Source organism: Crocodylus porosus, unplaced genomic scaffold (assembly GCF_001723895.1).
Source record: "Crocodylus porosus isolate Cpor-Errol unplaced genomic scaffold, CroPor_comp1, whole genome shotgun sequence".
Taxonomy (NCBI): Eukaryota; Metazoa; Chordata; order Crocodylia; family Crocodylidae; genus Crocodylus; species Crocodylus porosus.
The window spans coordinates 3937543-3962874 of record NW_017728950.1 but is presented as its reverse complement, the minus strand read 5'-3'; the positions used below and the strand labels follow the sequence as shown (position 1 = coordinate 3962874).

Below are 25332 nucleotides of genomic sequence, written 5' to 3'. Positions count from 1 at the left end.
TGTGTGTGTGTGTGTGTGTGTGTGTGTGTGTGTGTGTGTGTGTGTGTGTGTGTGTGTGTGTGTGTGTGTGTGGAAAGTTATGAGGGAAGATATGTAGCCTGCCATTTATATTTCGGAACCAAGGAAGATAAGTATAAGGCCTACACAAGGAAACCGAATCTATCTGTTTTGAAGACCTGGATACAGCTAAGCAAAATGTTCAACCACTGCTTGAAACAGGCAGCTAAGTAGCTAACTTTGAAACTAAAATGAACTTCTTCCTTACATTTAATAATCCCTAAGCAGTTGGAGAAATACAAATGCTCACCAGTCTATAGTTGGCATATTTATCTTCAAAAAGCTCTTTGGAAAAACTGTCTGGTAAAATGATGATGATGAAGCTCTTAATATAAGTAGGTGCCCTACATAGCAGGGTGTATGAAGTCGATTCATTAGGACAATGGAAGTTGTCTGAGCAAAGAGAGAGAGACTTATGTCACACTGAACTGGATAGGTGAGAGAAGGGTACTTTGAAAAGAAATAGTATTTTTCCTTTTACCTCTGTAGCAAAGCTAAAGGTAACCTAACTCACTGGGCTTCAGAAAGTATACAAATATTATATGTTAAGCAAATTCTTCCAATTTCTTCATTGTGTTATCATCTTTTATTTTTATTTTCATTTTTATTTTTGAAGAGAGCTGCAACTGTGTTGTAGAATTTCACAAAGGGTGTCCCAGGAGGAATTAAAGTCATTTTGCTGCTCGGGCTTCATGATACATAATAAAAAGTTGTGGAGCCCATCCTTACCCATTGTGATCTCAATTAAAAAAGGAAAGTTAAATATCTCCTCTTCAAATGACAGATGACACAATGGACAGCAGCAGTAACCACAGGAAAGGGAGAAACAAAAAGAGCAAGGAGGAGATAATACAGGTCACAAATGAAACCCAAAGTATTTCAGGCCTTCCTTTTCATTGTGTTTCTTCATAGTGCTGACTAGGAAACAACAAAACTAATGAGTTTTTTTGTTGTTGTGTAGTCTGGGGAAGCCAATAAAGAGCCAACATCTTGTATTTCCTGAGTCTTTGTAGTGATGGCAGTGCTACATGGACATCTCACCAACACAATTTTTGCATTCTCTTTTCCATTAAGAATATGGAGAGTATTACAGATTTCTCTAACATTAGTTTGAGATACATTGCTCTCTAGAAAATTGCGATTCTGAGAAAACTAAATGAAAAAGCTGACACTTTTCCTCTTGTACACACACTAGGTTTTTTAGTTTATTGCCTTATCACTGAGAAGCTTAAGAATAAGCTTTGTTTTGAACATGTGGAGAATACAATTCAGTCTGCATAATTTATAATAGATTCAGCTGGTTTGTGCTGAAGAAATTTCTCCCTTAGCATAATGGCCTGATTGCTTTATAGAAAAGCTGCAAACTTGGATGCCAGTGTTGCCCAGGACCTTTTAGTTCTCCTTCTGGAGCTTGTCTGCATATACAAGGTCAGCTTTTTCTTCTATCACTCATAAGAAATTATTCTTTCCTTTCCTTTCTTATGCACAAATCCTGTCTATCCTGTCTATCCCAAAGAAAGCAGTAGTAATCTACCATAGATTTCACAAGGCAGTGAGAGGCAAACAAACTGGGACAAGACCATTCAGAAAAATCACACCCTTTTTTTGCTTATGGTATACCACAGGGGTGGGCAGTGATTTCAGGTGGAAAGCCACGTAATGAGTTTTGGTGAGCTGCTGAGAGCCACAAACACAAAATCTTTCAGAATTGTAGATAGAAACAAATCATACACTAAAAATCAAACATGTACTATAACATATTTTAATTTTATTTTTAAAAATGTCCTGTTTTATGGTTTTTTTGAGTTGAGTATATATATATAGAGGCAATTGCACAATAACTCAAAATAAAGGCTAACTCTTTTATATTGTATAGCGGGGTTGAGTGTGTGGGTGTTCCTTTGCAGGGAGGAAGTGTGCCTGTGGGGGGGGGGGAGGTGAAGGAGTGTGTGTGTTGGGGCTGTGAGGTTGTGCATGTGAGGGCATGGGGTGTGGGCTACCACTGTGCTAGGACCTGGGAGCTGGCTGGGGGTGGGGCGGGACTCATATTCAGCCAAACTTGCCAGGGTGGTGCAGGTGCATGTGCAGTCTGTGTCCCTCCATCTGTTTCATGGCTGCTTCCATGGCATTCTGCATGGGGCCAAACCCCACCTGCTCCCACCTGGTGCAGCCGCACCATGCTCCCACCCATATCTACTAGACAGTCCCTGTCCTGCCCCTGGCCAGCATGCAGATCTTGTTGGAGCTGGTTCCAGTGCAACTGCAGGCATCCAGGTACTGCTTGGCTCATCCCGCCGCTAGTGGCTCCTCCTCCTTGTACCCCTGCTGAATTGCTCGGGCGGGGAGGGGTGAGGGGGAAGCTGCAGTCAGGTGGCTCCTGCCCCAGTGCATGGGGCTGCAGCTCCTGGGCACTTTCCACCCACTCTGCCCATCCACTGCAATGAGTGCTTTTGAGTGGCAAGTGGGTGGAAGGCAGCTGGGAGCTGGAGCATGATCGCTGTGCACTGGGCCAGTAACCACTCAGCTGCAGCTCCCCCGCACCTGGCTAGGGATGTGGTGCCCAGTGCATCCCCATGGCCATTGTCACTTCCCTGTACTGCCTGCTGGTCAAAGTGGCATGGCAGGGGCAAGAAGGAGAGCCACTGGAGGAATGGGGAGCCTGGGTGACTGCAGCCACGTTGGGAGCAGCCCTGCTGGGAAACTGTGTGCACTGGCTGGGGCTGGTGGGAGTATGATATGAGTTGCCCCATGTGAAAGCAGGTGGAGCTCCACCCCATGAAGAACAGGTCGGAGGTGGCCATGACCCAGATCCAATTGGTGGGTGCCTGCCAATGGGCCAGATGCAATCAGTTGGTGGGCCAAATCTGACTTTGACTGTCTGGTAGTCAAAGAAACTACATCCTATTCTTGCAAGCTAAATGACTCAAAACATTGTATAAAAATCCCATATAAGACAGAAGGTCACATTTCCATTTTCCATCAAGGGTCCTATGACTAAGATTATTACTATGTCATGAGTAAAATATTCTTTTGTTCTTTATGATGTAGAAAGTCATTTAATCATCCTCAGAGTTTTCAGAGCATTGCAAGCTGATTATTTAAGTCTTAGCAGACTCCTTTTGTTAACGAGAGAAGCCACAAGAATAACTACAGATTACCAGACATGTTGCAGAGTCAAAAGTCTTACATGGGCAGGTTAAAAAAAGAAGAAGAAAAAAAAGATGTTTACTATAATATACAAAAAATTAAGTTACCCCTAAAATCAAATAGATTATTCTGGAGTTCTTTTCATTCTCACCTTTTAAGTTTGGCAGGTATCTGTTTTCTGGCATAAATTATTTTTTCCTTTCTTATTCATAGTTTCATAGTTTGTAGGGTTGGAAGGGACCTGAGGAGATCATTCTGTTCAACTCTACAGAATAATCTATTTATTACCTTTTTTTATCATTATTATTTATGTTTGTAGACAAACCTAGATCAGGGTCCCATTAGGCTAGTCAATGTACAAACAAAATAGTAGACAGTTCTTGACATAAAGAGCTCATTGTCCAAGACCACAAACTGATGGATTGGTAAAGGGATAGGAGCTTGCAGGGTGAGAAAATCAATGTAACAGTGGCAGCAAACATCATGCAAGTGCTACAGTGTTTTCAGGAGGAGTTTACTTAGCTTGCAAAACAGAAGGGAAGGGAATAAAAGGTGAAGGTATCAGCTCAGAAGGCGGGAAGGTCTGAGGTGAAGGTGTGGAGTGAAGCTGAGCTGGTACACTGTGGATGCATCCAGACCAGCGGGAATGTGTGTTTCCCCATGGACAAGTAGCAGCAACACACCTTGTGTCCCTGCTACTTGTCCCCAGGGAATACCCATGCCATTCATGCTGTGGCATGTGGCAGGTTACCCTGGGTCAAGTAGGGAAGGCTGGGACCAGTAACTGTGCTGACCTCAGCAGCCTTACCTAGGGTCTTGGGGGCCTCTGGGAACTGCAGCTGCTGCACTCCTGCAGCAGGAAGCCTGGTTAGCAGCTGGAGTGTAGATATGGCCAGCTAGGCTCCAGTTTTGGGCGGCATGCCCTGCTGCCATGTGCACTGCTCTGCTTTTTTTTGGCATGGGTTTTTTCAACCCCAAGATTTCCTGGGGTCAAAAACCCCCCTGTGCATTGCGGGGAACACCACCTGGATGTGAGCTTTGTAGTGCTGCAGATGGGTCTGCTGTGTCACATACTGCATTTCTGCGATTATCTGGACATGCCCTATGAGACTAGTTGGGAGGGCAGTGGAGCAAATAGTCAGTCATCTGAGGGCAGAAACACTCTAGTCAGATATATAGAAAATGTTATCAGTGTTTGTCATTTAGTGTTTAATCTGCTTCTGCAGCTGTGCTGCCACCTTCAGTCTACAAAAGCACAAAGAATTGATTTGTTTGGTGAGTTACAAAATAGAAAAAATAGAATGAAAACTTCATTTAGAGCTGTTTTGTCAATGAAACATATGCTGTTTTGGGTTGAACTAAATGTTCTATTCAACCTGTGCCAAAATGTTTTGTTTCCTTTCAAGTTGCATTTTCTTTTACCTTTTTTGGTTTAGATAAATTTTAAAGTGAAAGAAAACACGTACATTCAAACATATTGTTTAGAAAATGATTTTTGTCTTTTTCCTGTTTGCTGAACTTGACATGATTTTGTGAACAACATTCACTGAGCTGAAATTGCATTTTTTGGCAAACCAACTCTGCAGCCATACATTTGGCATAGCTGAACTTCAGTCTTGGCTTACTACTCCCTGCATTTCCCCCCCAGATAAAGGCCATAGGGCAAGATGGAGGTCATGTACATCCCAATGCTCCAAGAAGGAATTCTGAATTTCTGAATCTGAGGGTACTTGGGTAGGAGCAATTTTCCAACTCACTTCCAATTTACTTTTTTTCTGTGAGTTCAGTAGAACCTAGGGTTACCATATTTCCAGTTGCAAAAAAAGAGGACACCTGTCAAGGGGACCCTTCACTCTCCAATCCACAGCCCCCTGATCCTGCCAGTCTCTCTCATTGTCATCCTGCCCTGTGTCTGCTGCTGCCCCTTACTCCTGACCCACAGACCTCTGGCCCTGCTGGTGCCTCTCACTCCTGACCTGCATCTGCTTAGCACTGCAAGTGCCCTGCACTCCCGACCCACAAGTCCCCTGCCCCTACGTGCCATCACTTCTAAGCCACAGCCCCCCCCAGCCCTGCCAGTGCCTCTCACTCCTGATCAGTAGCCCCCTGCCCTGGTGGAAAGGGCCCCAGTTGCTCCTGTTTCTACCAAGCCAGAATATGGTGACTGTGATTCATACAGGCAGTGGCTGAGTGAGTCCGGCTCTAACACAGTTGGGAGGGAAGAGGAATGGAGGCCTGTGGCACCCTCTGCCCTGGGCTGGGGCTCCAGCACTGTACCAGGCAGCCCAGTCATGCCCCTCTCCCACTCTGGGGAGCAACTCCTGGCAGCTCTGCCCCAGTGGCCATGGGCACTGGCCCCCTGTGCTGGCAGCACAGCCATGGAGATCCTCCCTACCACCCCCAAACGTCTCCCCCCCCCACTGCCCCATTCCCCCACTGAAGGGAAAGGAACCTCTCCCCTACCTCCCCTGCCCTGCCACAGCCCTTGCTCCTAACAGCTTCCCCCAGTGCCACCAGGCACTCCTCCCACGCCCTTCTCCTCCACATACCCTGCCACACGTGCATGTTCACATACACATACACCCCACGTACCCCAGACAGTCCCCAAACACTGGCCCTCCAACCTTCGCCCTTATACATCCAGCTGTTTAGGCTTCTCCCACCCCCTTGTCTGTCTGCATGTCATCCACATGCGTGTGCATGTGCAGATGCATGTGATGCCCCTACCGCCAATCATCATCCCCCCCATAGTGGAGCAGAGCAAAATCCCAGACATTTGTTGATGTTTCAAAAAACTGCCTAGATGAAGATTGCAGGATCCAGAAAGAGGACATGTATGGGAAAACACAGACATATGGTAACCCTAGTAATACCTGCATAAATGCCTTTTGCAGCTGTTTGATGCTCTTTTCACACACAGTGCTCCTGTTGATCTGTGTATAAATTCACTGTATTGAATATGAAGCAGAGACAACTGGGAGGGATATGCAAAATGGAACACCAAGAAGAACTTTGCACTAAACTAGAAGCACCTACTGGAAAGAAAGATTACTTTAAACATTCACTAAAAATTGCAAAAAGTCAGGACATCTGCTGTAAGGAGAAAGCCGACAGGTGCGGTAATATGCCAGTGCCATGTACTGCTTAGTACAGTCAGAAGATACAGTTCTGAAATCACTAAAATAATTAGTGAAGAGAACGTAAGGGTGTAAATCAGCAAAATTCCTTTGCATTCAGGTAAACTATGGCAATGTATATCAGATAGGCCCTGACACAATGTATATCAGATAGGATCTGCAAGAGCACCCTAACAGTTGTTCTGTATATATAACATTTTGCAGGTTAATTCAGATTTTAACATCAGAGTCACACAATTATTTGACATATTATTTTGTCAGAAAAATTCTGCCTTTGAAACTACAGGCTATAACAGTTCTGACAGAGTGCTTATTAGATCAAAGGCATACATTTGTCTCAAATGTACAAAATTAAGGTAATACTGAAATAATAAACATCTATTTACTTTTCAGTAATATTTCCTTTGGACTTGAACTTGAGACCTCCTCATTCCAGTTTAACAGTCAGCTTCTCTCCAATACACACATTCTTTATCACATTCTGCCCATTTCAGTTTTCCGAAACTGAAAATAGACATTTCAATGCAGTTCTGTTTACTGGAAAGCATTTGAAAGATTGTACTTTTATTCCAGTGCATAATGAATATATGCATTGGGTACATGTGTCATTAATGTACACCAGCAATAAGCCCTGGAGTTCATTGCTCCCGGGAAGCTCCTGGGCATGCCATTTATACTTGTGCTGGGACTGCGGCACACTGAGCCAGGCCAGAGCAGCCTCAGCTGGAAGGGTGCCTGGGGGGTCAGTCTGCCAGCCCAGGGCTGCTTCTGCCAGGCTCTGCCCACCTGCAGCAGTCAGGGCAAGCTCCTGGGAACCAGACAGCTGCCTCCCAGCAACTTGCTACTGAAGCACCCTCATGCCCCAGCCAGCTGGCTCAGCATATACACTTGCACTGCTGGGCATGAAGAAACTCCCCAGCAGGGTCAGCAGGGTAGTATTTGTATTTACAAGTACTACCCTGCTGCAGATTTTATTAGTTACCTGAACTCTAATAGGGGCACATATGTAGATGCTGAAACATTTACTGCAAAGCTAATTAATCAGCTAATTAGTCATCTCTTGTAGATGTGCCCATTGAAACCTTGAAATCGGCCGTAAAACAGAATTGCTTCACAAAAGATAGACCTCTCAATGATGCAAAAAAGGTGAAATACCTCCTCAGACGAGGGAAAAAATCCTTCCTGATCTGCAGATTGGCAGTGGATCAGACCCATAGCATCTTGGAAACGTGCTTCAAATTCTGCCCAAGTTTAAGTCCAGCAAAGATGAGCTCTGCAGAAGGAGGTTGTCTGGTTTTGTGTCAAGTGCTGAGTTTTTGCAGTGTTTCGGTGCTTTTCCTTACCTTCTCTTGGCAAGCAAGAAGACCCCGTCCTGGGCTGAGCCACAAAGTGGGGCTAAGGAATTGAAAGAAGGCAAGACCAATTGTTTTTTGTCCTCATGTATACCTAGGCCTACCAAGATCTTGCTTTAGGGAAAAAGTGGACTAAAGGTAAAAATGATACACCAACTTCCTTCAGAAAACCAGGAGTCCTAGAGCTATCTATCTATCTATATATTAAAAAACAAAAACAAAACAAAATTAAAAAATTCCCAAACAGATGCTAATCATATTTCTTAAGATGTGTATAGTAGTGCATGTATAGTAACAACTCTGTGCTGCTGCAATGGAAATGACAACAGGGGAAATTAGGTTTGCTGGAAATTGCTTTGTGTACCAATACGCACTTGCATTTTGTCTCTTTATGCTTGGGGACAGAAAGTAAAGTGTGTGTAGATGAGGGCAGCCTGCTGGGTCAAGTGAATCTCTTCAGATAACCTTATGCTGAACAGAGGTACCAGAATCCTGAGGGTTCCTGGGAATAGGTGAGATTTGGCTATCAGGTGACATATCAGAAGAGATAACTGGCTCAAAGAGTGTCATGTGCATGGGAAGTAAAATCTCCACATTTGCAACTTGAGTTGCTCAGAAAATGGATTTTCTATCCTATAAGATTATTTCTCTTTTTCTTCTCTGATGAAAATGAAAAAAAAAAAAAATTCAGTGTATCAAAGCCAAGGCATTCTGCTTGATTTGAAACCCTTTTTTTTAGAGTTTCCTCCTGAAACATGGTTTGGACTTTTGATTTTTCAGTGTTGAACACTTAATTTTTTATATAAAATAAATTTAAAAACATAGTTATTTTTTGATAGTGGAAGGAAAACTATTTCTGTTTTCAAAATGGGACATGCTAATATTTTCCAACTTATTTTTTATTTTCCAAGTTTATTGAAATCACCTTTGTGGATCATTCCTGTTTGAGAAAATTATTTCACAAAATTCTTCTTACCAGTTATAACCTTGCTGTTCCTAAGTCATATGGGTAGCTGAATACTAGCAGTCTACACAGAAATTGGGATCTGAGTTGCAGTATGCACTAAGGGCAGGTTTTTGTCTTAGTTAAGCATGCAGGCTAAGTCCTTTAGTCTATTATTTTTTGCTTTTATTTAAATGACAACATATTGTAAAAGAGAGATCTAATTTTGATGTGACTGTGTAACCTGGTGACTTTTTACTTGTACACAAAGACTTGCTTTTCTTCTTTACTGCAACAAAAACTCCAAATACGTTTCCTTCCAAAGCTGAAAGATGAACAGAAACTGAGGGTGAAATAACATGATTAATTATTTAAATTCTGCAGTGGGGTAGTTCTCTACAACACAAACAATGCATTCTAACATAAAATGGTCTTCTTTCTAATTTACATGTAAGTACCCCATATTGACCACAGAATGTACGCAGAATTACAAAAGCCCTATGGAGACAAATCTCATATAAAATATTGTGCTGTTGTGTACGTTGTTGTACGGAAACATGCTGGGAATGAATTAGTTAGTCATCACCCGGAAGTGATGAGTACTGCCACCTAAAAACATGGGCTTATGAATAAGTGTGCAAATATCTATTAAGAGGTAAGCTGCCCTGGGTATTGAAGAATAAGAGCATGTACACTAGGCCTGTGTGAAGTGGCAAGTATTCAAGATGGATTCAGATTCAGCTGATTTGGAGGGATACTGATTTGATTCTGTTATTTGAGCCACTGTCTCAATTTGATTTGGCCTAATCAGAGATTTGACTAAAGAGGCAGCTGTTCTTGACTACACTGGACACAGCTGCCTCCAGATGGTAAGTCTGTTGTGGTGGGCAGAGGGGGGAGGAAAGAGGCATGGGGAGGGTAGAACAATGCCCCCACAGCAAGGGAGGGATTGGGGCTGGGGCTGAGACAACATGCCCAGTCAGGCCAGGGGGGGCACAGGACTCAGGGAGGGGGACTCCCACCACTGTGCGCTGCTGCACACCACCAGTCCAGGAGGGCATGGGAGTGGGCATGTGCCCCTAGATCTATGCAGGGCAGGCTGGGCCAGGCTGTGCTCTGGATGGGCAGTGGAAGCCGCTGGGAGCAGCAGCTTTGCCCTGCCAGCTGGGGCAGCTGGGGTAGGGGGGTGCAGGATTCAGGTTTTGCAGTGCTGGGAGCAGGGACTATGCCCTGCTGCTGCTTGCCAGTCAGGGTGGCAGTGGGGGGCAAGATGCAAGCACGGTTGCTCCAGGCAGAAGCAGCTGGGAGCAAGAGCCTTTCTGTCGCTCGCCCAGCCAGGGTGGGGAGGCTTGGGACTATGCCACTGTGCTGCTTCAAACAAGCAGTGTGCAGCAGCAGAAGCCACTCCAGCCTCCCCGTGCTTCCTGGACAAGCCACAGCTTTGCCCTGTCATGCCACGGCTGATTGAGCAACAGCAGGGAATGGGGGTGGACGTGTGCACCTGGATCAGGAAGGGACTGGCAGAAGGATCTATGGGGAATTTTAAGGTGGCTGCAGCCCCCCATAGCTCCCGCTCTACTCTGCTCTGTGGTGAGGGTGGAGCCAGGGCTTTGCTCCAGGCCTCAGCTGGGGCTAGCCACCCAGAGCACAGCACCCGCCCCATGGAGCACATCCTGACAGTGGGTGGTTGGGGCTAGCTTCCCATAGTGCAGCCTGTCCCAGGCCACCCCATGCAGATCTGAGGGCATACACCTGCTCCCATGCCCTCCTGAGTTGGCAGGGCATGGCAACGCACAGTGGTGGGAGCCCCCCTCCCTGAATCCTGCATCACCCCACCCACCTTAGAAGCTTGTCCCAGCTCCAGCCCTAATCCCTTCCTCATTGTTGGAGCATTGATTTGCCCTTCTCCCCCCACACGCTTTCCCTCCTCCCTTCACCCATCTCAACAGACTTACCAGCTGGAGGCTTCCAATTCAATTCAGACCTTTTAATGGGTCTCCCAATTCAATTTGGATTTGGAGATTTGGCTGCCAAATCAGGCCAAATCTCTGAATTGAATCAGCTACCAAAGCTTCACACAGCCCTAATATATACGGGTAAGTAGGATGAAGCAGCAGACATCTCCTTCGCTTACCTTGTAGTAACTAGATTGTGTAACTAAACTCTATGAATTCCTACTGCATAGGGGAATCCTCAGGGAATAAAGAGCCTCTGAAGAGATTGCTGCACTCCAATAATCCTGAATTATAAAATGCTGGCTATAATATTTTGCATATTTTCTTTTCTATTGGAGATTGATAGCATGATAGTTATTTGAATGTATTCTTTTGATTTATCAAGTTAACAGTTTTAGGTTGACAGGGTAGCTAGTGTGGGAGAAATATGCAACATATTTGGCATCTAAATTTGAACAGAGATGCACTGTTTTCCAATTTGGTAACTGAAATTGGAATATTCCAAGACACTAAAATTACTGGCAGACATTACTGAGAGGTTGGCTTTGGGGCTGTCCGGCTCTCTTTTTTTGAAAGTGGGAGTATTGGTTGGCTTATGTGGTTTGCCATCTGTCCCATCTGTTATTTTGTATGGAATAGAGTTTCCTGACAGTCAGTGGGCCTGTCTACACATGTATTAATGTGCTGTAGTTACTGTGCATTAAAGTTAGTACCTGTAATAACATGTACTAGCTCAACGTAGAGTATCTGGCTCTACTGCAGACTAGCACTGTCACACACCTTTTAAGTAATGCTAATGCTCAGCAGACTAGTTCTACTATCAGTGCAAAAGCATGGCTTTTGCTGTGACATGCTAATGACCACTAGAATTATTCTACTGCTCCTTTAGTATCTTGTGTAGATGATCCTAGTAGCAACAAGGAAGCATGTTTGTTTCGGGGATTGGCTAAAACTACCTCTTACGGGAAGAACCACTCTATTTTCTCTGTACCATTAGCTAATTTATATTTCTATTAAATGTGTGGCCCATATATTGGGGAGTTAACAGGTAAGTTAATAGGACATCTTCAGCAGTTGTTGCACAGTGGCTTTACAAGGTCCTCTGCACTGATGAGAAACATTTATCTTCAAGAAACAAATAATTGAATAGACCCCAGTAACTGCAAGGAAATCTTCAAAGTTTTGAAGCACACAAAGCAATCTGCACTTCTCTCTTATGACCCAAGTTTCTGTCTCCTGCAGGAATCCATATAGCTTTTCTTACTGCCCTTGGGCCAAGTATGCGAGTCAAGTCATGTTTTATTTAGTGATGATGACTCAGATGTGCAAAGCCTTAAGTGCTTATGGGACAATAATACATAGGCTTGTTCAAATGGGCAGTTTATTTTAAAAAAGGCTTGTAATTATGCCTTAAAAAAACCTGATTGTGTGTAGCTGGGAGATAAGCATATTAACAGAGACAGATGTGTAAGTCACCTTAAAAAATAAGTAGAAGGGCTGTCATTCCTTGACATTTGTTCAGCAGTGTACTTTGGAGTGCACCCATGGTAAAATAAACTTTCATATCTTAGTATTAGGAACATTGCTTCAGTATTATTATTATTAGGGGTTTTTTTTAAATTGCTGAAATTGAAAGATTATTCAAAACAGTGTCTGAGAAGAACCAATTTGCTTATCAGCCCCTATGCAGAAGCAAGATTAAAATTCCAGTAAATAAATGTATACTTAAAAAGGTTTACTTTTTTCTTTTCATCTTTATGCAAAATGTCAGACTAAAAGAATTCTGTTCACATGCCTGAAATAAGAACAAGAAAAATAGCACAATTAAGATTTCTGAATTTTAAAAATGTTTTACATGTGAACCCTTGAGTTCTCGGTTTTATTAACACTAGCAGTTGATGAAAGGCAAAACAAGGATATCTGTAAGCAGTTGTAACAGGAGATAAAAAGACCTTAGTTTATGCCTGCATTGTTACAATGCATCTTTGCTAAAAATGTGGCATAGACATTATTGCCTTATTTCTCCAAGTATGTATTTGTCCATTACATTATGCAAAAAGGCCAAATCCCACAGTGCTTACTAATGCAAAACTCCTGTACAACATAGCAGGAGATTTTCTTCTGAGTGAGGTTGGCAATATTTTTCCTTATATTATTGGTAAACATTTCTCCCACCCTCCCAGAAAAAAGTAAAATTATGTTCACTATCTGAAAAATGACAGATTCTGGCTAAGAATAGGCTTTGTACAAAAAAGCCAAAGAAGACCAAACTGACCATCCCATCTGACTCTTGCATTGCAAAGAATTACTTGTTAGCTTTTTACTAATGTATTTACCTGACATAAAATAGTATTTTTAGCTGTGATTTGCATGTTAGAAGTGATTTGTAAATATTAAACATTCTCCAAACAACACCCTTTCTGTAAAAAAAATATAAATGTAATGCTCGTATTTTCAAGATGAGGAAATCAGGGCAGTGTATGCTATAAAATAGAAGAGTGACTTTAAGTAACTATTATACCCTTGCAATGGCATATAGAAACCTTTACTGAAAGTTGTGTGTCTTTTGCTTAGTCTCTGTTACTTAGCTTGGGGTTAAGGCTAAATTGGTGGGGGAAGAAGGGGAGAATAATGGCTGTATTAACACAGTGTCCATGTGAAGTTCTAAGAAAGTTTTCTAATAAGTAGACTAAATATTTCCTCTGTAACTTCAGTCCTTTACTCCTTATCTTACTATCTTCTGAGACCACACATAATTCCCTGCCTTCATTTATACTGTTACCTTGAAAGTATTTATAGATTATAATTACATCCCCCCGGGTCTTGGCTTTTCTCAGCTTTATAAATATTTCTCGGTCTTTCCTCATGTGTCTTGTCTTCTAGTCCTTGAATTCTTCACAACTGGAGGTCACAGAGACTGAGATTTTACTTTCCTTTAATTCACTTTACCTTATTTAATTTGATCAATTCTTGGACAAAGGATACTACATATACTCTGTCAGTCCAGATCTTGATTTGGCCCAGTCTGGTAGTGTAGAGAAGTAAAACTGGGAGATCCTACATCCTGGGGATTCTCTCAGTATACTTAATGCCTGCATAATGTAGACCAGTATAGTGGCTTCTTTGTTAGCCTCCTTCTTTTAATGGAAGGATGGAATAAAGGGGAGAAAAAATTGATTAGGGTCAGCATCCTGGAGTTCAAGCTTCCCTGCTTTTTTCAAGGATGGCCCTTGGCATTGATGAATAGCTGGCATGACTTCATGCATTTGAAATCATTATAGGACAGGGTAGTGCCTTACCAATATTGCTTGTCTTGTTTGCTACAATAGTTCTTATTTTTTCAGAGTTATCTGATGAAAGAAGTCATCTGGACTTAATTTCTTGTTTTCAAGAGACATATACAATTAATCCAGATTCAGTAATACATATATCTATAGCACTCAAAAATACTCTGGATAAGTTGTTGTTTAAGAAACTCTTTGTCTTAGAAGATATCATGAATCTGATTCCAGTGACTTCCAGTGATTTCAGTGGTGTTTCACTGGGGCAAAGCTGTAAAAAGAGGTTCTTGGATCTACGTTTCTGAATTTCAGGAGGGTGACAGTTATTTTAAAGATCCTCTCAAATTATTAAAATTAGGCATGGTACAATGTTAGGGTAACAGTTTATCCTTTGAGGTCTCTGGGCTGCTGGATGATAAGATCTGTGGAAGATGAAAGGTATCTGGTAAATCTTTTAGTTCTATGTCATTGTTAGGATGTATCATGGCTAAGGATGCTAATGGTCTGACATGTTTTGTTGTTTTTTTTTAATATACCCTCACGTAACTTCACAGATTTCAGTGAAGTTAGTTCAATTCATATCTCAAGATAAGATTGGAATCAATGTATTGACACACTATGGCAATATAACATCAATGGGCAAAAACAGTGATGCTGCAGCTATGTCATCATAGCGACATGCTCCCTTGGTGTAGTGCGTCACTATGGTGATGTAGCAGCTAAAAATAACCATGCGCTGCATGGACAGTGCAGTACTGGCTGTTACTGTGCTGTCATTTAGTACTTCAAAAGGACATACTAAATGATGGTGCAATAACAATGGCATTAGAGAGGCATGTGTAGGCATGCCCTCTGTTACCCAAGGTTTTAATTTTGATACACCAACTTGTTTTCTTCTTAGTCTTGTCCTATTAATGTTTCAACACTTTATTTTGTTTAATTGTTACAGTTCCCCTTGCATCAACCTTTTCTAAATCACTGTCAAAGCAGAAAATCCATAGTTCAACTGCCTTACTGGAGAAGCCTTCCATCTTCTTGTCAAGAGTAGGTCCTTAGGTTTTGTACAAGACCTTTCAGTAGCTGACCGTATTTTGAAAGCACTGTTACCAAGAGTGAAAGTTTATTTAGTTGCTTTATTAACCCAGTCCCTTAGCATTGAATCAGTCAGTCCCACAGAAAACAAACAGATGGTTTCAATGTCTGACTTCTACAGGATCCTTCTTCATGAGCCCAGGAATTCCAATCTCCCTAAATATAAGAAAATGAGAGTCTTGTGAAAAAACAGAGATAACTATTGGTTTCCAGTTTGAACCTTGAAATTCTTGGTTTTGTATTTGAGAATGCTGTTATTGTATTTACTTGAATAGAAGATGACCCCCTCCCCCACCATATAATTAGATTCTGTATACAGAACATCTATAAAGTTGCCTTGAATTTGTCCCCATCCCACTGCTACGGCAGGGGAAAAAATCTGGGCGTTATATGGTCCCCTTGCCCTCTGCCTCCTCCAGCCACTTCCCCTCCCCTTTACTTTACTTTACTTTACTTTACTTTAGCTTCCAGCACCTGTCCCAGGAGCCTGCAGGTCAACCCAGGCTCATCCTCCCATGGTTGTCTGGGCCAGGACTTCTTTTCATCAAAGACCAAAAAGACATCTCCAGCGGGACTTGTAAACAACTCCAGTGCCTCCACTCAAGATGGTCCCTTCACCCCTGACTCTTCTAAGAGTTAGTACCTGGATCTTTCCTGGAGCATCATGAAGCCAGGTCAAGGCAGCTCCACCTTGCTGGTGCCTTTGGAACAAGGTGGGCATGGAATTTCATAGTGGGAGATGGACCACTAGGATCATCATCTGCTGCTAGAATCTGGAACCAACTTCCAAGGGAAGTGGTGCTCACTCCTACCCTGCGGGTCTTCAGAAGTAGGCTAGATAGACACCTTGCTAGGGTCATTTGGCCCTATTACTCTTTCCTGCCCGTGGCAGGTCGGATTTGATGATCTGCTCAGGTCCCTTCCGAACCTACCAACTATGAAACTATACTGTTAAATCCTGCTCTCAGTGAGCATATGGAAGTGAAAGGCAAATTTGAAAATACTGACTTTGAAATTAACATGCCTGTAGTAACTTATGTACAGGCAAATTTCTATGGGTACCCATAGACTTAGTTCATCCAGAATTGATGCATTTCACTTCTTTTGAAACTGCTGCAAGGTTTAGCCCAGGTACTCCATAAACATGCTTTTTAAGCACCACTTTTGTACCTATATATAGTATAAACTATGTATGATACAACTCAGAAGCGAAAAACCTCACGATTTACCATGTAGTTAATTGGGCTGGGCCCCACCAGACTTAACAGCATTTAAAGCAATTGTGACCCCACAGGTCAGCGCTGTCCAGTCTGTGTGTGTACTCCAGATACCTCCAGATGCCACAAAGGAGCCATGTGTTATTTAGACCTTCTCCCCTACCATCTGACTAAAACCAGGACTGCTTACAGACATGAAAAAATAACCCAGCACTTTAAGCTTAGCACGCCCCTTCACCCAGAAGATGCATCAAGTTAGTTTGACAAAGCTTGCCCAATGTCTGTACAGATTGCACATTTCAGCGTTAAATCAGCTTTAAAGAAAAGCCCCAAAAATCCCCACTGAAATGTGATCTGTACAGATGCTGGGGAGCCAAGTTGAATTAACTTGCTTCCTCTTCCGGTAGAGCACTGTTTTGTTTTGTTTTTTCATGTCTGTCAGCAGCCCAAATGTTCTTGTCATAAGTCCTGGTGTTGACTTGACACACGCCAGATCAACACTTGAGATTTCAGTATCTTTGAGATCTCTGCTAGGCAGGAGGGCGTGACACAAAATTATATACACACAGAATACTCACATGAAAATTATTGGTCCGCACACATATCCATATACAAACACACACTTGGGCAGCTTCGTGTTGGTGCTTGGGCTTATTTGGGGATACTTGGGGTACTTTGTGACTAGGAGAGAGAGAGAGATTCTGGGAGCAGAGTGGGGAGCAGAGCCAGCAGCGGGGTGAAGAGCCAGGAGGGGAGGGAAGCTGGGGGCTGAAGTAGCAAAGAGGAGCCAGGGGCTGAGGTAGCAAAGAGGCCAGGATGGGGATCAGATGCTGCAGAGAAATAGGGTTGTTGGGGGCAGCAAAGAAATGTGGGTGTTGGAGGTGGCAGAGAGAGAGAGAGCCGGGACAGAGGTCAGAGAGAGATGGGATGAAGATCAGAGGGGTGGGGAGCAGAGCTTGGAGCATGGCCATGACTGCAGTAAGACAAAAACCAACTCAAGATTCTAAATAACAGTTTTATTCGACAGAAAAAGGGTAACATAATATTTGGATTATAAATAATTGGTTCCTGCACACACACTTACACTCATGCACTCACACAATGGTAGCAGGGGAGAAATGGCTTATTAAAGAGATTGAAGTTAAGGGGTATAGAAACAGAACTCAGCATGCTTATTTAGAGGGAAGATGCAGGTGATAGCTACCTATCCAGACTGTAAGTCAATCATTGACGGCCACTCGGAGTCTTCTCCAGAGAGGTGTTGTCCAGAGGGGAGCTGCCGGCTGGGCCTCTGGGTGGATAGGTGGCATGGTGTAGTGGTGGTCTGGATGGAGAGAGCATCCAAAAAAAGTAACACCCTACCACCACTTCTTTAGGGGTGTGTTAGCTGTGACTCCAATGGGGAGGACATGCCCAGGCAAGGGCCAGTCCTGCTCAGATGACGATGTGCAGTTCCAGGTGTCCTCATTGTCTGGTGGGATACAATTGTGGAGTTGCTGGTTTCTATTCTGTTCTTTGTTTCCATGTTGCCGGTTTCTTGGAGGGGCTTTATCTTTCAAATATTGGGTTTTGTCTCTGGTTCTGGGATTAGGTCTGAAGTTTCAGAGAGAGTTAATGCAAGGCGTTTGTAGAGTTGTTAAGTTGATGATGCTGTCATTAAGCTGATGGTTCGGTCACTCAGCAGGAGCTATTTTTAGGCCTGCTACCATTATGTCTCAAGCACTCTCATTCACCCAGGAACCAATTTACATGGGAGGGAAATGTATGAGATACAGTTACAACACAATTACAATAGGGTATGCCTGGTCAGGGGACACAAAATGAAGACTTGACAAGACAAGATGGAGACTTGACATTCCTTTGGCTAACTTACAGAAACAGGTCTAAATCACACAATATCAATATAAAACAGTAAAAATAAATACAAACATAATAGGAGTACAGTATAAGCCAATAAAAATCAATACCAAAATAACAGGGCACTATTTAAAATGATACACGGACAATTTAAAAGATGCTCGGTACAGTAATGAAATGCAAGAGCTTATCCTATGTTTTAGCTTAACTATGACTTCTTACAACTACTTATAACTACTTATAAGGGATAGAGATGGCAGAGAGAACATTTGAAATGGTTGGGGAAGGGGACGAAATGTATTTTTAAGTAAAAGACAAAAACAAAAATCTGGGGGCTTTGCTACACTGGGATGTTCCAAAAATTTATACGCAGATAAAACACAGGGCAACCTGATCCAGCTTTATCTCATGGAGGGTGGGATACATTAATATGTGACAGGTTGAGAGAGGAGGCAACATGGATTCCGGGTGAACTATTTGGGGCTCTGTTGGGCGACGTTTTCCAGGCATTTAAGCCTGGTGAAGAAATAGGAATTTTGGTAAATGGGAAAGAAAGACAGCTCAGCTGTGGGAGTGAAGAGGAAGTTACAATATATGCAGTTTAGACAAAGAGTCAGCATAGGGGGTCTGTGCTTAGTGGGCACTACTATATATCTTGTTCATATAGTCTGTACTAACCTATCTTCGTCGTAGGCTCCCATTCCATTTCATATGGCCTGTGTGTTTTATAGGCATGCTTAGTGGTGGTTACATTTAATCAGATTCATAGTGGTTTCCATTACTGAGCACATGCTGCTTTGGGCGGCAGTTTAATGATAAACAAGATGTTTAATGAGGTTTCTTTATATTCATATGTAAGATGAACAGCTTTTTACCCATGCTGGTTGGGGAAAAGAACCTCATCTTCTATTGAAGTAAAACCTCATCTTATATTCTATCCATTATATTACAGCTGTGTATTATAAGGGAATGAGAACAAAATGCTCTCTTCTTTTTATCTTCCATTGATTTTATTTATTTTTTATATATATTTAACTATACTGTAGAAGGTGGTGATTGGTTCAAAACTTTCAAGGTCTTATAGGAGTTGTGCATAAATGACTGGGTTGTGCATAAGGGAGAAGAGTCAGGCTGAAAGAAGTTTCCTTGTGGAGTTCCTCAAGAATTGGTCTTTGGATTCATCTTATTTCTTTATTGACATTTAGCACAGGAGGTGGGAATGTATTAATGAAATTTGCTGCTGATATTAGTTGGGAGGGTATCATCAATAAAGATGAGGATTAGAATAATATACAAGAAGAGCTGTGTGACCTTCAGGGCTGGAGTAATAGAACTGGAATAACATGTAATGGTACAGTGTGAAAAACATGCCTTTAGCAGCTAATATCAAAAACTTCTGCTGTAATGTATACTTGCTTGTTCAATTGTCTCATTAAAATTAAGAAAATAAAATTGTACCAAAGAATGTTTCCCTTTTATCCAAAACCGCAGTTTTCAAATTCTGCTCTACTAAATTGGATATGAACCTACATTTCTTATAATGCCTGAACCACCAAACTGCCTCCTAGTATGATTTTCAGATGAACAAAATAGTGAAGAGTTTTTGGGTATCACAAGAGGTTTGTGTTTTTTTCCCTGGCAAATAAACAAATAAATTATTTCCAAAAAGACGCCCAAACCCTCCATCGCCACCAACAAGAGGAAAAGAAGTTCATGAATTTCTGAATATAAACTATTAACACAAGTTCATTTGGGTTGGGTGTTTTTTTGTCAGTTTGGTGGTTTTATTAATTTGAAAGCATAATTAATAGCTTGGGAACTGTCAGAACTCAGAAATCAACAGAAGCATATCATATGTCATGCTGACACCCTCGATTTCTCTGTTTTTTCAAGAAAATTAAGCCTCTGGCTATTATGAGCAAACCTAAACCTAAACAAATGCAGAGAGGTATATATGTCTTCAAAAGCCCTGGAACAATAGCTCTGGAGGCTGTGAACTGCCACATTTTTCTTAGTGAGGCACTAACTCAGATGCCCATTAATAATAATTTATGTAACATTGCTCCATATACACAGATCTCTGCAACTTAGGAGTCATTTAGGGACTACCATAGCATATTTTCAGGAAAGGAGGGCCCTATTAAAAGTAGTTATCATAGAGCTGAAAGGGTCATCTGGTCCAACTCCTTTAAAAAATTCAGGAATACCATTCCTAAATCATCCCTGACAAATGCTTATCCAACCTCTTCTTGAAAACCTCCAAAGAAGGAGATTCTGTATCTTCCCTGGGCAGTCTGTTCTGCTGCCCTATGGTTTCTAACGCAGGGACTTTTCCCATGATATTTAATCTAAATCTTTGGTGCTATTTGAAGACATTGGTTTGTCACCTACTGTCTTCTGGAGATTTTTTTTTTCTTTTTCTTGTTTTTTTATGCCAGGTTTTCATATATTTAAAGACAGTGATCATATCCTCCTTAACCTTTTCAGCAAACTGAACATGCTTAATTCTTTCCACTTTTCCTCATATATCTTGCCTTCATCATTTTTGTCACCCTCTTCTAGGCCTTCTCTGACTTCTCCACATCCTTCTTAAAATGTATAGCCCAGAACCTCACATACTACTCTAGATAGGTACTAACAAGCAGCTATTAGAGTAAGAATACCACCTTATGTGTCTTACAGCAAATACTCGTGTTAATACAGCCCAAAATTGTTTTTTTTAATGGTTACCTCACATTGCTGACTCATTTGAGATTTTGATCCACCAAAACACCAAGATCCTTTTCAGCAGTGTTGCCACAGCTAATTATCTCTTACTGTGTATTGGTACTTTTGCTTATTCTTCCACAGGAATGGCACCTTGCATTTGGCTGCATTGAATTTCATCCTGTTGCTGTCAACTCTAACAAGATCTTTCTGAGTTCTACTCCTATTCTTTAATGTATTTGCAGTCCTTCCCAGTTTCATGTTGTCTGCAAATTTGCTCAGGAAACTTTATATGGGCATCTACATAATTAATAAACACTGGAAATAGTACCAGACCCAGGACAAACCCACTTGAAACCTCCAATATTGACCACCAAATCCCAATATTGACTCATTCATAATTACCCTTTGCTTGTAGTTATTGAGCCAGTTATTTACCCAGCTTGTAGTTCTTTCGTCTATACCTCATTTCTCCAATTAAAAATGTAGTACCTTAAATTACAATGTAACATTCAATTGGGTTTAAAATTGCCTTGCCAATGATAATTCATAAACATGTTTTTTCTTTCTATTTCTCACATACAGACTTACACAAAAAGTGTGATTTTTTAACCCAAGGTTATACACATAAGGTAAAGCTGAAAATAGATTTAAAATGATGCCTAGGCCTTGTATTGTTTATCCGAATAAGGTGTGTGTTTCTCCATTAGTGATTCAAAGCTAGTTCCAATTTCTCTTTAAGATCACCATTAGCAGTAACCACCTGTAAACTGGGTGTATCTACATATGCATTTAATACACCTGAATGTACTCCCGCTCAATCTGAGCAGGAGTAAACTAATCCTAACATCACTGCCTACACATATGTTTAAGTGGAGTAATTTACTGCGCTGCCAGATACCACCTGTATCTGATGGGACTGTACAACAGTGCAGAAAATTAGTCTACTGTGCCCTAATTGCTGCACATGCATAGACGGTGATGTTTTACTGTGCAGCGAGTTAGTCTGCTGTGCAGTAAAGCATCTTGTGCAGACTCACTCGCTATGAATCTAATATTTACCCTATGAACTTACATTTCTTTAAACAAATGTTGAAACTGGTAAACTCACTAGTCGTTAATGTAGCTCATTAAATCAAACTTCAGTCCCATATCCAAGAAGCTGCCATTTCTCTTTGGCATTGTTTGTATGTTTTATCTGAAAAATGTTTAGCTTATGAATATAAATACATACTTTATCTCAGCTCTCTTCTTCAGTGCATATTAATTCAGTTTCCTGTAGAAGTCCTATTCTAAATAAATGTGATTGATTTGCCAATCTCAGTTCCTCTCCTCAGCTACTGAAATTATTTCTAGACATTTGTCTGAATTGTGAAACACTGGCACACATTATACACTTAAGTCATTTACAGGCACGCTATAATTCAGTTACTACAGGAAAAGTATTTAAATTAAATGAACCCCTGAAGCACTTGGATAAAAAGTCTTTCTTATTTCTAAAGTAAAGTAGGTAGTTAAATTCTTCGGTTTTGTTTACAGGGCAAAATAGCTTGTCTTTTGCTACAGGTTAAACGAACAAATAAAAAAAACCCTTCAGTTCAAGATGGGAAAGTTACTTTGGAATTGAAGGACTTGCCTACATATCGGAAATGGTAAACAGTACTTTGGTTATTAACTTATAGCATGCTAGCCATTCAATACCATCTCACTATAGGGGGAACAGGTGCACCTTCGTGTAAAATTACTGCAATACAATAAACTTTAGTGCAATTCATGCCTGGGTTTATTGCTTCTGGGCATAGCATTTACATGTGCACCCAGGATCACAGCATGTTGAACTGAGCCAGCACAGCCCAGGTTGGCAGAAGGCCTGGAGGTTCAGCCTGACAGCCCATTGCAGCTACTCAGTGTGCTGGCTGCAGTGAAAGGGTACAACAGTATGGGGCTAGTCAGAGGCAGCTCTGCACAGTAGCACCCTCTTTCCCCAGCCAGCCCCATCACCATCTACATGTGCATTGCACTGGAGTAAATAACTCCACCATAGGATAGCACTTGTGCCGAGCAGTACTAACCTATGGTGGAGTTAATTAGTTTATTCCTGCGTAATAGCTCCACACTTGTAGATGGTGATGCTTTATTGTGGAGCTAATTAGGCAACTCTGTAGTAAGCATCTTGTGTAGATGTCCTCAGCAAGTTGTAAGGGTGGTATTAGACATTATCCTGGGCATGAGTTAAACATGTTTAAATGCAAATGCCTGCATGCTAAAGCAGGAAAATTCATATCACACTCTCATGGACACTTTGCTTGTCCTAAAGTTATGCCTTTTTGGATGAGGAATATGTCTAGCTGATGTCATGTAACATGTGTTTCACTGCCATCAGTCTGCTCCATGGGGCTAATACAAGCAAATTGCAGACCTCCAGCATACCAGGATGCACTGCTTCTAGCTCCCCAATTTATCCTCCCAAACTCTACTGGCCCAGACAGAGATATGGAGACCTGGCAGGGAGCTGGGCAGTTGCTGAAGAGTGGCAGGAGACCTAGGCAGCATCAGGAGAGCTGTGGAGCCTCAGGGAAGTTTGTTAATAAACAATAGTGATTGCAGCTCCAGCACTAGCATCTGCAGGCTGTTTTTGACTTGCCAGCATAGAGAAGACTACTACAGTTCCCCTTTTACTTTCAGAACTCTGGCCATTCTGGCAAACAGTGACATCTCCCACCCATCCCCAGCTGCTCACCCACAGGGTTTGCCCAGGGTGCAAATGCAGCTTTATACTTCTGTTCTTTGAACTGAATTAGTTATTTTGCATAAAGTTTCCTTTCTACTGAGAATTATTTATTGATCATAGAATCATAGAAGTAAGGTTAGAAGGGAACTTGTAGATCTTCAAGTCTGACCCCCTGCCTGGGCAGGAGAAAGTCTGGGCTCAAATAACTCCAGCCAGGTAGGCATCAAGCCTCTTCTTAAAGACTTCCAAGGTAGGAGCCAGGACCATTTCCTTGGAAGCTGGTTCCAGCTCCTAGCTGCCCTAACTGTGAAGTAGTTCTTATGGAAGTCTAATCTAAACCTACTCTCCAACAACTTGTGGCCGTTATTCCTTGTTATGCTGGGGGGCACTAGGGGAAACAACGTCTCTCACAAATCCTTCTGGTCCCCCCAGTGAGTTTATAGACGGTCGCCAGGTCCCCCCTCAGCTTTCTCTTGTGAAGGCTGAACAGGTTCAGGTCCTGCAGTCTCTCATTGTAGGGTCTGCCCTGCTGTCCCCAAATCATGCAGGTGGCCCTCCTCTGGACCCTCTCAATGTTGTCCACATCCCACCTGAAGTGCAGCGCACAGAACTGGATGCAGTACTCCAGCTGTGGCCTGACCAGTGTCGTGTAGAGGGGGAGGATCACCTCCTTGGCCCTACTTGAGATGCACTTGTGGATGCATGACACGGTCTGGTTAGCCCTGCCAACCGTGACCTCGCATTGGCGGTCCATGTTTATCTTGGAGTCAGTAATGACTCCAAGATCCCTTTCTGCCTCCATGCTCTCAAGAAGGGAGTTTCCCATCTTATAAGGGTGCTGCTGTTTACTACTGCCCAGGTGCAGCACCCTGGACTTGTCAGTATTGAAACACATCCTGTTTTTATTAGCCCACCCTTGTAACCTATCCAGGTCTTGCTGCAGTCTTTTCCTCCCTACTAGCATGCTCACCTCACTCCAAATTTTGGTATCATGAGCAAATTTAAACAGGTTGCTTTTCACCCCATCATCCAAATCACTGATAAAGAAATTGAACAACGCGGGCCCAAGGACCGAGCCCTGGGGGACTCTGCTTCCCACTTAGCCCCCAGGTCAAATATGACCAGTGTTCCACCAACCTCTGAGTACGACCGTTCAGCCAATCTGCAGTCCAACTGACTGTGTAGGCAACTGTACCATAGTCGCCTAGTTTTTTAAGGAGGATGAGGTGGGAGACGGTGTCAAAGGCCTTGCTGAAGTCCAGAAAGACTACATCCACAGCGACACCTGCATCCAATGCTTTTGTGACCTGATCATAAAAGGCAATCAGGTTGGTTTGACATGACCTGCCCCTAAAGAAACCGTGCTGGTTGCCCTTGAGCATCATCCCTGAAGCCGACCCATCACAGATGTGCTCCTTGATGATCTTCTCAAAGAGTTTCCCTAGGGTTGGGGTAAGACTGACGGGCCTATAGTTGCCCAGGTCCTACCCTCCTCCCTTTTTGATGTTCTTCATATGTGTGTGTGCAGGTGTGTAGATACATATATGCTTTTGTTCATATATATTAGCAGTAGGATGAAACAGAAGCTTAATTATTATCTTTTGTTATTTTGTCCTGCTTACCAAGATTTGGATGATAACCAGAGCATGCACTTTACATAATCCCTTCTCTGTCACATTTATAATAGCTGTCAGCTTCACTTAGCCCACTTTTTGTAAGAGAATATATCTTACAGTTGGTGTTTTGCATATTCTCCCCTTATAAAAAAAATATCTTTAAATATACATACTGGACAAATTTGGCAAAAAAAGCCCTGTACCTTTAATGCCTCCATACAAGTAAATATTGAAATTCTCA

At 42.3% G+C, this 25332-nt stretch overlaps 1 protein-coding gene and 1 long non-coding RNA gene across 3 annotated transcripts in view; one reads left to right on the top strand and one right to left on the bottom strand.

The window, feature by feature from the left end:
* Positions 1-15800, bottom strand: part of LOC109323449 — a 17638-nt gene extending 1838 nt beyond the window's left edge. The window contains exons 1-2 of the long non-coding RNA XR_002104670.1: positions 15439-15800; positions 14938-14942 (exon numbers count right to left, since the gene is read on the bottom strand). This is a non-coding gene — a long non-coding RNA (uncharacterized LOC109323449). The remainder of the gene's footprint in view (positions 1-14937; positions 14943-15438) is intronic.
* Positions 1-25332, top strand: part of LOC109323448 (contactin-associated protein-like 4) — a 421861-nt gene that overhangs the window by 158109 nt on the left and 238420 nt on the right. The gene's annotated exons all lie outside the window — the stretch shown is intronic.